The 9941-nt window shown below is 40.5% G+C and overlaps 1 non-coding gene across 1 annotated transcript; it reads left to right on the forward strand.

Annotated features, from left to right (window-relative positions):
* Positions 1–9364: 9364 nt before the first annotated feature.
* LOC115066941 lies at positions 9365–9527 on the forward strand. The gene has a single exon (XR_003846379.1). It is a non-coding gene; the product is annotated as a U1 spliceosomal RNA (small nuclear RNA).
* Positions 9528–9941: the final 414 nt, after the last annotated feature.

Genomic DNA, 9941 nt, shown 5'->3' on the forward strand with positions numbered 1-9941 from the left:
AGGCTGAGAATCCATAGTTGCTCAGTCCACAAGGCTGGATGTCTCAGTAGTCTCAATCTGGCACTGAAGGTCTGACAAATTCCAAAAGATCAGCTAGTCTTCAGTCTACAGCAGCAAGATGAACTCACCAGCAAGAGAGAAGGCAAGCAGCAAAAAGCAAAGCGTTCTCCTCTGCCGTGGCCTTTTATACGGACTGCCATCAGAAGGTAACACATTTAGGGTGTGTCTTCCAGCTTCCGATGATCCAATCAAGAAGATCTCTTTCATTTCAGTTAATGTCAGATCCAGTCAAGTTGACACCCAGGATTAGCCATGACAGTTTGGTTCCCACATCAAGCAGTTCACAACAGCCTATAACTCCAGGTCTAGGGAACCTGACACCCTCTTCTGGCCTCTGCGGGCACTCGTGCTCACATGCACATGCACATACACACACATGTACATACTCATACATAGACACATGCATACACACATAATTTTAAAATAATAAAGTAAATCTTTTTTAAAAGTTACATCTTAGGTACAAGCTGGTTCACAGGATATACCTGCTACTGTGTTGAATCTGAACTGAAGTCTTCCTCAGCTGTAGGTCCCTCATTGTGACTTCAATGTCCCTGAATTAGCAGTGTGCAAAACACACACCCATCCCTCAGGATCCCAAGGCATGCACTGAAGAAGAGAATCCTCTCTGCTGAAGAAGCAGGATGTACTAGGTTGGAATGAGATATGAGTATAAGTAATAAGTAGGAATGAGATATAAGAAGGCGAGGCAAAGGTCCAGTCACTTGAACGTAGGCTAAGCAAAAAAATGCAACAGTACAGACGGAAGAAAGAAGACCAATGACCAGCCTTGCTCTTCCAGTTCTGAGATGGGCTCCAATGCACATCCATGAAATTTTTCAACAAATAGCCAATTGTAATTTCCACTCAGTAAGAATACAGTAGGCTAAGCTTCACGGATGACCCATGCCTTCAAAGGGATAAATAATGACAGGTAATTGTCCTAGGAATTACTTGCAAGTAAGCACATGCCAAAATCTGGTCTTCAGATTGAAACCCAAAGTAAGAAAATAAGAAGTCTGCCCTTCTGCATAACAATATTTCTGTGCCCACCTCTTGATCCTTCACACGGATGGTATCGGGTCCATTCTTTGAGCCTGGTCTCATGAAACCTGCACCACTGCCTCTCTCCTGCCCTGGGTCAAGGGTTAAATTCGTTGGTTTCACCTCACTTTTGAAGAGGACCCAGATCCAATGTTAGGATAATTTCTACTGCAAGCTATAGGTCACTCTTTCCCTCTCTTTTCTACCTTCTCTGTATCTTCTCGTATCCTAAGATTCCTTTGATTAAATAGCCTCATATCCCAAATCCTTACCCTATTTACTCAGATCCATGTCTGATAGTTTCAAACACCCATCATTAGGACTCAGAAAAAACAAAATTGGCTTACGATATTTAAATTATGAATTAAGCTTTCATGGAGCTTCTATGACCCTTAGAAGCATGATCCTAAATGGAAATCTGTAAATAAGTAACTAAAGCATTTTCCAAAATCAGGCCCCCAAAAGGAGCTCTGTGTGAAACATCATCCACTCATGCCTCCAGACCTGCTCTCTGTCCTTCTTTACCCTATGCCATTCCCTACAAGGCCAGCTGGATTGAACTGTGTCAACAAGCATACTTGACCTCTAGTTAATCACTGATGGAAGGGCAAGAGGAGAGTTTGGTCAAGATACCCTGGCCTTTCTTTCTGCCAGATTTGCCAACTTTTGCAACTCTTGCCAGCCACTCCTCTCTAGGCTCTGGAAATCTTACACCCCACTGTCCCTTGAGGTTCTTTGCCAGTTGTTAGCTTGAATAAACTACAAAATCCTTTGTCGATTTCTCTAAATGAAGGTTTATCAAATTATGCACTATTGACATTTGGGACAAATCATTGTTTTGGGAAGCCATCCAATGCATTATATAGCATTTAGCATGATTCCATCTCAGTAAAGGTCAGTCATGCCCCACCCCCAAATGTGAAAGCCAAACATGTCATCAGGCATTTCCTAATGTCCCCTAGAAGACAAACTCAGTTCATGTTGAAAAAGACTTTCCTGGGCTGTAGAGATGGCTCAGTGGTTAAGAGCACTGACTGCTTTTGCAGAGGATCCAGGCTTGATTCCCAGCACTTACATGGCTGCTAACACCATCTGTAACTCCCGTTCCAGGAGATCTGATGCCTTCCTCTGACCTCCGCAGGCATTGCACAACACGGGTGCACTTACACACATACAAGTAATACACTCATACACATAAAATAACATAATAAATAAAATATTTTTAAAAGAAAAACTTTAATAAACTTTAAACATTTTTGTAAATAGATCTTTTGCTAAATACTTTCTCAATCATTTAGGTGTGCTATTTTTCAAACCTGGACCCTTTACTGATGTTAGACGTATGATGGAAAAACTAAGCAAAATTACCATGAAAGTTGACCTGACCCACTGAAATGTAAATTCCTAAGGGAAGGATATTATATGTCTCCGTTTACTGTTGACTCCCCTTTACAGAGATAGGTGTTGAACTCTCATACATGCAACAGGTGCTTCTCAAATGAATAGATTTTAATTGTGGTATCAAAATAGCACCACATCTGAAGAAATAAGGGCTTTTCCACAAGTGATAAGAAGGCATGTAAAAAAAGCCAAAACAGGTTAGTGGTACAGCTCAGTGGAAAAGTACTTGCCTAGCATTTATGAGGTCCCTGGTTAAATTCCCAACAGAGGCACACACACACACACACACACACACACACACACACACACATGCACGCACTCACGCACGCACCCACGCACACACCCCAAAAAAGTAATACTGTCCAATGTTTCTGTAAGTATAATGCAGAGGAAACAAAGCCTCATCAATGACATAAAGTATTCTGGGACCCGTATCAAGGCAACCCCAATACAAACAGCCCCCTCAATGTTGCGTACCTGTAGGACCTCTAATAATACCACACTGGATTCCTTGCACTCTCATTCCAAACTGATGGAAACAAGTTTAAGTGTAAACTACATGAGAACTGAAATGCACCTTGCTCAGTTCACATTACGTACCTGTGCATTGCTCAGTGTCTAAGAAATATTTGTCTGGTGAGAGAACCCCTGAATTTATCATCTGAGTATAATGTAACTTTCAAACAACTTGACACTCATAGGAATGGAGGACCTAGTGTCCTGAGGATCAAGGATACACTTTCTTCACATGTATTGGTAAACTGAAATTACAGACATCTGTTGTCTGTATGCCTTAAATTGATTATCTGAATTTAAAAAGAAAATCTGATCACTGACTGAATAGTCAGTGGACCAAAAAAAAAGGTAGAAGTCTAATTCGGGAACATGGAAATTTAATTGGGGTCAGAATTAAATTGTATGGGCTCTCTGAAAGCATGTTCTAGAAAAAAAAAATGTAATCGATTTCATTAGAAATTGGTTCCTTTAACTCATGATTTCCTCCCAACATGAGTATACAGCATCAGTTATCTAACAGTATGTACAAATTGCCTGCAAAGTGAAGTAGCTGAGACAGCTTGCACTTGTTACCTTACAGTTTCTGTGGACTAAGAATCCCAGCTTCTGCTCCTGGGCCACTTTCTTACTATGGACATTATATGATTCTCCTTGTTAGCAATGGTACTTTGTTTGGTCAAACAGAGGCAAACCAACTTGAATTCAAATCCTATCAAATCCTGTATTCTCTCCGAGTTTGTAATATAATGGCCACAGTGTAATTCTCAACAAAGCGACTCTATGAAGCACAGTGAACAAGAATGACTTTGGAGGAAGCCAGGAGACTGCCACCTCACCGGTATCTGGACCCAAGCTGTACAGAGCAAGCTTAACCTTCAGAATTGCAGAACCATCTTTTTCTTGATATGGCTTTATTGTTTTTTCCATTTGGGAACCAAATTATAGCTTCATAAAACAGCAGGAAAGTCAAGGAAATTGCTTAAATACAGTAACTATTAAAGCCTCAAACTGCTGTGCTAAATTGCCTCGTCGCTACAAATTTTGTAATATAGGGCAGGTAAAATTGGGAGTCTCCCTTCTTGCCAAAAAGAAACAATTGCTTCTAGGAATGCTCATATTCAACTACAGGACAGACCAGTGTGGTGGTGGGGGGGGTGCGTGGACACGGATCTGGATGCTCAGGTCAGGTGACTGTGCTTCCTATTCTCCGGGAAGGATCTTCCTTCCCCTCTTGGTTAAGGTTGCTTAGAGCTTGCAGATAACAATAGAAATCAAACAAAGGCCTCTGAGCTGGCACTGAATTCTGACTCCATCCCAGAGCTCGACTTAGAAGTTCAAAGAACTTTGTGTGAGAAACTGGTTGATATTTCGGGTACTTGGCATCTACTATTATTCCTCACAAGTCCCTTGTAAGTGTCTGTGAATTCCTTCTTGAAAGAAACAGGCCAAATAGTAAACACACATTTTTTAATTATAAACATAATCTTTATTAATATTTACATATGGTTCCATAAACAAAGTTCACACAAAAAAAACTCTCAAGAATCATATGTATATGATACAAATTTCAGGAATATAATCTTATTACTTCTGATAAGTACATTATTTTAAAGATTAAAATCCAACAAATGTAGAAGTTGAAGGGGAAGAGAAAAATGATGACAACAGATTACTTGACTTTTCTTCCTCCCACATATCTAAAACATCACATATACCACTGTGTATATGTTTTCAGTGTAACTTGTAAAACCCAAGAAATCTGATTTCTCCCCACATGTCTGAAATAAGTCGAGTGAAAACTGTACCGGTGGGCTACAAATTCCGTCTTCTTCTTGTGCAGTAAGAAAGTTCTTTTTAATCCAATTCAGCATTTGGTTCCAGATTTTCTTTTTTATTTTGCCCTAATAATATTCTCACCTTCCAATGGATTTTACCAGAAGGCAAACTATCCACAGCCTCGACATCACATTCATTGGGTTCCTGAGGACTATAGGGTTGAGTTTTGATCTTCACTGTTAGGTATTCTTTTGACATGTTTACTGTTACCAGATCAAAATCATGATCAAATAGTGAACGAAGGTCCAAGGAAACACACATAATTTATAAATCAGGAAAAATCATGGAATAGGCTCTTAGGCCAAACTGCCTAACTTGAACCCTGATCTACCACTTAATAGCTGTGTATCTTTAAACAAATTGCTTAATCTCTGTATGCCTCAACGTGTATAAAATAAGGCTAATGTTATTCATAGCGGGAATTTAAGAAGGTTGGGCAAGGATTAAACAAGTTTATAGATGAGAACCATTTAACACAAGACCTAGCATAAGTCTACGTGAAATAAATGTTGCAAGCATTGCTACAATTATTATTATTGAACAGTGTAAAAACTATCAAAAAAGAGACTGGAATTCTAGTCTTGAGTCTACTTATAATCTAAGGTGGTTTTCTTTTTTGTCTTTTATTTGTTTGTCAACTAGGAGAAAAGAGAAAGTGTTCAGTTATCTTTAAAACACTAAAATATTGTGTGATTTATTCAATCACAATGTAGTGAGTGTGTCCTGGAGGGAGAGGATATTAATTCAGGTTTTCATTGAGCACCTAATAGTCACCAGGCACTGTAAAAGGTACTATTTGCCAGGGTCCACAAAATAAAGTGATTCAAGTCAAAATATATTAAGAGAGCTCCTAACTATGTGAACTGGATCTCGTCCCTCTGCCCTTCTCAGGTGCTGAGTCCAGAGACATGCGAAGTACATCAGAGTCACAGCAGTAAGGGGTAACAAACCATACTAAGATTATGAAAGGAGGATGTCCTAAAGTACTATTTACAAAGGGGAGGGCAGAGTATTGCAAAGCTAAAAAAAAAAAAAAAGGTCCTGGGTTTTAAAATAAACTTAGGATTTGATTTTTTCCCTTTTTCTATATTTTTAAGATAACATTTTTATTAATTCTTTGAGAATTTCCTACAATACATCTTGATCATATTGCTCCCCCTCCTCCAACTCCTCCCAACTCACCCCCATACCTCCATACCCAGCCAACTTCACATCTTTTTGCTTTTTAAAGCCCATCAAATCCAATTTGTGTTGTCCAAACACTATTGGGTATCCAGCCATTCCCAGGAGCATGGGTGACCTAACAAAAGGTCACACTCTTAAAGAAAACTGACTCTTCCTCTCCCAGCAGCCATCAATTACCAATAGCTCCTTGGCTGGGAATGGGAATTTGTGCCCACCTCCACTCTCCACGCTGGGGTTTTTTTGGGCTTGAGCTTGTACAGGTCTTTACCTGCTATCACAACTGCTGTGTTTATTTGTGCATCTACTCTATTGTGTTCAAAAAAATAGTGTTTCATTATAGTAATCCACTGCCTCTGGCTATTATAATTACAACTCCTCTTCCATGATGATCCCTGAGCCATAAGAGAAGGGGTGTGATATAGATGTCCCATGTAGGGCTGAGCAAACAAAAGTCTCTTATTCTCTGAGCAGTGGCAAGTTGTGGGTATCTGTGTTTAGCCCCATATACAGAAAAAAGGCTTCTCTGATAAGGGTTGAGAGATACACAAATCTATTGATATAATGATAAGTCATAAAGAGTCAATTTAATACTATGTCTATTTAGCAGAACAGTAACAACTGGCTTTCCCCTAGGGTCTATGACCTATCCAGCCACAGGCTATTGGCCCAGGTATGGGTCCAATCTTGTGAAGTAGGCCTTAAATCTAATTAGAAAGTATTTGTTACTCCAATAACATTCATGTCACTTTGCGCCAGTGAGTATGTCTTGACAAATTAGTTGTTACTGTAGCTTGCGGGGTTCAAAGCTGGGTAAGATTTATGATTATGTTTCTCTTCCAGTAGCATACATAGAAACTTCTAGTACTATAGCCAGTAGGGATGAAGTTTCTAGGACAGTACCATCTTGATTTCTCCATGTTCTATGATTCAAGTCACAGTCTCCTTAACTTCTTATGGTCAAGTTCCAGAGAGTAACCAAGAGCAGTGGTGATAATCTATAATGTTTGGGGGTCTATGGGATCAAACTCATTGACCAAAAACTCCAAAAGAGGTAAATCATCCCTGGTATTGGACTTTTTATTTGCTAACCTGTAGTGAATAGTAGGGGCATTGTTCCCTATTACAGGGTAATCAAAAGAGGACTAAGAAAAAAATATCACAACAAAATAACAGGAATTAGTACACATTGTTCAATAATAACTCTCAGTATTAATACTCTCACTTCCCCAATAAAAAACACAACCTGAATTAGAAAACAGGATACATCTTTTTTGCTGTCTTAAAGAAACACAGATCACCATCAAAGATAGACACAACCTTGAATAACAGTAAGGTAAAAGAATATGATAAGCAGTGATATAAATGGAAAAATGGGAATAATGTAACAGGAAGTGTTAAATGGGGTGGGGTATGGGAGGGTACAGTATAGGAGGGAGTATGAGGAGGGATAACTAACACTAAAGGACTTTTATAAAAGTCAAATGGAAACCTACTACTGTATGAGCTTCCTAAAAAATATGCATACACATATATAAAAAAGAGTTTAAATAAGTCTAGGGTATTGAACTCAGCTTTCCAGGTTTGGTAGCAGGCACCTTACCAGCTGAGCCATCACTGACCCCAAAGATTTTGTTTTTATTCAGGTGTAGTGAGATCAACAAATCAGAAGGTGATGGCAATGTGAAAAATAGTTCATTTCTCACAGTTAAGAAGGAGAACATGCCACACCACCATGGGACAAACAAGAAGCACAGGGTCAGTCAGCAAGCAGATGGAATAGGAGGAAATTGTGGGCAAGAGCTTTTAATGTTTTTCTCAGGAACGAGTAGGCAAGGCAGGGTTAGCCAGCACATTAGAATTAAGGTTGGTTAACTGGAATAATTTGGGGAGCCTCTGGGATATAGGAGCAAAAGAATCCTAAAATCTTGTCTTAGGGTGATATGGATCAGTGAACTCTGTCTCTGACTGGACTCCTCTGATCAAAGGAGGTAAGTAGATGTGTAGAGTTGGCATATCAAATGTGTGTACCTAGGCAAGTTCTCCTCTGCCTCTAGGAGTTACCTAGCTTGAAGAAAATCTCCCTCCTTGGGCTCAAAGGGCTCTGAGCTATCAATCATAAGATACAGTGAGTGAAAAACAGAATTAGTACACATCTCCAGATATGAAGGGATATGAAGGACGTGATCACCGCTACCCCAAAACAGAATCACAAAAACAGAGGCATACATTTTGGAGCTGTGGTTTGGCCCACGGTGTCCAGCATAAAAAGAGTGGGCAAGGGAAGTACATACCCCACTGTCTGACCTTTCCTGAAATGTCTTGTCCGAACTCCTATTGAAGAACCCAGTTAGAATCCAAAGGATAAGGAAAACCATTGCTGTGGTCCCTGCAGGTCCTGGGCAGAGAACAGGATGGAGAAGTAAAGACCAAGGAGTGGAGAAGGGACACAAAGAAGCCATCAGCACACAGCGGAATATCATACCCATAGCGGGAGATGCTGGGCCTGCTTTTACTTTAGTGGAAAACTGCAATGACTGGATAAGGGAGCAAAGAAAAACTGGGTTCAACATGCCCTAGAGGTGGGGTAGTCAAACATAAAAAAGGAATTGATTTCTCCATTTCAACCCCTTTGCTTCTTCCTTCCTTCCAGCACAAATGTGTGACACCATAGTGAAGGGCAGGTATGATTTCATTTATTTCCCTCTGGCAGGCTCTTTCATGAGCACATCCTTCAGGCACTCCAGGATATTTAAAAGCTATTGTGTTCCAAGAACTGCTGACCTCATCTCTGTTGCCAGGAAACCTGCTGCAGACTGAACCATCTGAGCACTCACGTCATTGCTGTCCCCAGATGATCTGAGAGAAAGTTGGAGGGGCAAGGGTGGAGAGGACACTGACACCTATGGTCAGACCAGAATGATCTGAACCAGGTTCCAGCTCTGCTCCAGCAGCTCAAATGAAGAGCTGCAGGACAAACTCACAGTAGGCCATTGAGGCAGCAGGGACACTGCTGTTTAATAATCTTCCCAGAAGCATGCTATGTGCTCAACTCTATGCACAGCTCATGCCCTTCTCATAACGAATCATGAGAAGACCAAAACCAACCAACAACAGTGCAGTGCACACAATCATAGAACTCCAAACCTAGGCTGTTTGGGAGACATGAGCGAAGGCACCAAGAACTGATCAAGCTAGACTATGATGCAATTTTTTTCTTTGAAGGACAGCAGAAAAACAATCGTATTCTTTGTATATATAATGCACAGATAGACATATAATACATTAAGTGTAGAATTTTACATGTCATTAAGATTTCATGGGGGTACTTACCTGTCAGGGAGGATACCATGATCATGAAGGTGTTTTATGCAGGGCAAGACTCATCCATTGCACTTAGGATGGGCTGACCCCCACAGTTTTCTCAAATGTGGGGAACTCAACTGACTGCATAATTCATAGTGGGGTAGTAGGTTCAAGTTCTCCACTAGAGAAAAATAATATGTCATGGGGAAAAGGACATTTAGGAAAGGAAATAATTCAAAATGGCTTCTCAATGCTGGAATAATTAAAGACTGAAGAAAAAAGGGGCCTCAAGTGAGACTGAATTCTAGCTCTGTCCCTTTTAGATTTGTGTGTGTGTGTGTGTGTGTGTGTGTGTGTGTGTCTGTGTCTGTGTGTGTGTCTGTGTGTGTGTCTGTGTGCGTGTGCACTCAGCGCTGGGACTGCAAGCAGGTGCCACCGGGCCTGGCTTTTTATGTAGGTTCTGGGGGGGGTCTGACTCAGGTCCTCATGTTTGCAAAGGAAGCACTTTACCAATTGAACTTTCATCACTCCAACCCTGGACTTTTCACAGTTATTCTGCCTTTCTGTGTCTTCATTTTGTCATCTGCACTCCAGAG

This window comes from Nannospalax galili, unplaced genomic scaffold (genome assembly GCF_000622305.1).
Source record: "Nannospalax galili isolate Female #2095 unplaced genomic scaffold, S.galili_v1.0 scaffold784, whole genome shotgun sequence".
Lineage (NCBI taxonomy): Eukaryota > Metazoa > Chordata > Mammalia > Rodentia > Spalacidae > Nannospalax > Nannospalax galili.